The 2,714-nt window shown below is 41.6% G+C and overlaps 1 long non-coding RNA gene across 1 annotated transcript in view; it reads left to right on the plus strand.

The window, feature by feature from the left end:
- LOC106531084 (uncharacterized) overlaps positions 1-675 on the plus strand; it is an 11,285-nt gene extending 10,610 nt beyond the window's left edge. The window contains exons 2-3 of the long non-coding RNA XR_001311862.1: positions 343-384; positions 526-675. This is a non-coding gene — a long non-coding RNA (uncharacterized LOC106531084). The remainder of the gene's footprint in view (positions 1-342; positions 385-525) is intronic.
- The last annotated feature ends 2,039 nt before the right edge of the window (positions 676-2,714 follow it).

Here is a 2,714-nt window from a genome sequence, read left to right on the forward strand (position 1 = left end):
CAGTAATGTACAGTACATCTCTAATGTATGCAGCATGGACACATCTAGTTATGTCCAACTCTTTATTGTATTAAAAAACCTTTTCTTAACATAATCAGTGAGAGTATTAGGACAATTTTGCTACAGAAGGTCCTTGAATTTAATGTTAACTACAGTGTGGGAACCCTGCTTGACATACTTTGTATTGTTACTATTGTCTTTCTTTAAATCATGGTCTGTTTCTGGGTACCTGCAACATGATAGACAATAATGTCTAATTGAAGGTTGTTTTTTTGTTCTCTTCATGACACGGGCAACAACACTCCGTGCTCTTGCTGCTGTCCATACTGTATCCCCTGAAAGAGCCACGCAAATACATAAATCTGGAGTGCAGTGTGATTTCAGGTAAGTTAAACACCTGAGGAGAGCCAAAGAACAGCATTCACCTGCATGTTTGTATGTATGTTTAATGATTATTTCTTATCGTGTATTGGTGTAAATGTCTTTAATGATTAATTTTTACTTTTCTACTTATTTTTCCGTCAGTGAGACGCAGCTGATGGGTCGCCAAATGGAGTCTGGTTTAAGCGAGGAGGCGAGGCAAAGTGTGAAAACACACATCGAAAACTTGAAAAAGTTTTGGCCAGAATTTGTGAAACGTTTGTGAACTGTGTTAATAAAATCATCTTAAACTTACATTATTTGTGTGTGGAACATTTTTACATGTTAATGCAGTGTGCTGTTTAAGACTCAAATGTTGCCCTTGCTAGCAGAAGTTGTGTACATATCCATACGTCCAAGGTCAGATGGTCCTTTATGGTTTTCTATTAAAGGTCTCTTAAGCAGTTTGATACCTGCCAGTCCATCAGTCAATGGTTCCACCACACCGCAGCCCTGCCGTGGTCCTCACGGTCAGATGCGGGCAGAGGTTCAACTCTGCCCCGCTGTCAATCTGTCGAGTTGTCTTTCCACTGATCGCCGTTTCTACTGCAGGACTGGGACCACAACGCCGCGCCTTCACCTTGGTCTAACAATCTGCTCTTCTCCCACCTGGCTCTTGCGTGTTTGTCATTTTTTCTTTCTTTCTTTCAATCTGAGTCCTCCACAGACTTTTCTGTCTTCTGTTTTTCCAGCAGGTGTGTGGCACGTCCACACTTCACAGATGACTGTCACCAAACAATTTGTCCATTTCCAGAGAGTCCACAGTGGATTAAAACATGCACAGAAGAGACAAGCCAAAACACATATACATCATCACATGGTCAAAAAACAAGTTTCCACTGTGTGACATCAGCACAACATACAAGATGTGTGTATACACTAACATGCAAGGTGCCAACCAGCTCACCAGAGGCATCAGCACATTCACACTCTGATGCACAACATCAGGGGTAACTAAGGGTTCAGTGCCTTGCCAAAGACCACCAGACATGTGGACAAGAGGAGAGGCCAGGAATCGAACCACCCTGCCTCCTGAGTCATAGCTGCCCATCTGTATGTTTACGTCCATTCTAAAGGAAGTACAAATAAAAAACAAGTTGTGAAATACTTCTGACAAGAAAACATTACAGTGTGTGAGTCCCTTATGGACCTTGTAATTTTGTAAAGTGCAACTAACTGGAAACAGAACGGTAATTATTCCATAGGACATACAGTATTTGAATATTTTTTGATTTACAGGTCCTTAGTTTTCATTCAAGAGTTTTAATGAAGTACTCATGGGTTGTTATACATACTAGTTTCTCTTCTCTGCTCCGTCTGGGACTTCTCCCATTAACAAGGATTTCGCTGGCAAATTTTTAGCCGGGCCAATCAGAGAAGAGGACGTCAAGTTTCTGTGCAGTGTCTGCTTGTAGTTTATTTTACCTGGGCCAATCGGCAAACAGAAGGAGGAGCTTTGAATGACGTAGATGTTCTGCGCAGTGTCTGCTAGTTATTTTTTTAATCTTTTACTTTAAATTTGACAGATGTACAAAATTATAATAGAAAATAAACTGTTACAAAAATACATAAGCAACAAATATGTAACATGAATATAAACAAAATATCACAAAGGGGTTTGGTTATGAGATATTAAAATTTTTAAAAATTGTTCTTATTTCAAGTTTCTGATTATTTAAAGTGAGTTTTTCAATAGAGGCAGTGTATATTTTTAAATCAGACTCTTAAAACTTATTCCATGTGGGGCTTTTTTCACTCCATTTCATTTTGTGGATATAATATTTTGCCAAAATTACAATAAGATTAATTAAATATATTTCATCTGTTGAAAAGTTTGCCTGATCCTAGCATCGTTTGTGAGATGATCGCCGCCGGAGCCGGGCCAAGGTGAGTGGGGACTGGGGTGGAGTCAGGAGCAGGTGCACCTTAGGTGGGCTTGTACAAGAGGTGAGGGTGGGTGAGGAGGCTGGAGGTTTGAACTTAGTGCAAAAAGTAAAGTGGACTAAGAACTAGGCCGATAAGGGGCCTGGGTCTTGTGTCCAGTCCGGAGCAGGTGCACCTTAGGTGAGTCTGTATAAGAGGTGAGGCTGGAGGTTTGGACTTAGTGCAAAAAAAGAAAGTGGACTTAGTGCAAAAACCATAGATCCAGACCCAAGACCGGGCCTTGTTAGCAGCCTAACCGGGCCTAGGAGTGGTGCACCCGGGCATGGTGTACACCGTTGGAAAGGTCTGGATCTCAGCTACAAGTTGGTAGGGTCCCCCAGTCCGGGGCACTTTCCCCCAGGGAGCTAAGC

Source organism: Austrofundulus limnaeus, unplaced genomic scaffold (genome assembly GCF_001266775.1).
Source record: "Austrofundulus limnaeus strain Quisiro unplaced genomic scaffold, Austrofundulus_limnaeus-1.0 Scaffold596, whole genome shotgun sequence".
Taxonomy (NCBI): domain Eukaryota; kingdom Metazoa; phylum Chordata; class Actinopteri; order Cyprinodontiformes; family Rivulidae; genus Austrofundulus; species Austrofundulus limnaeus.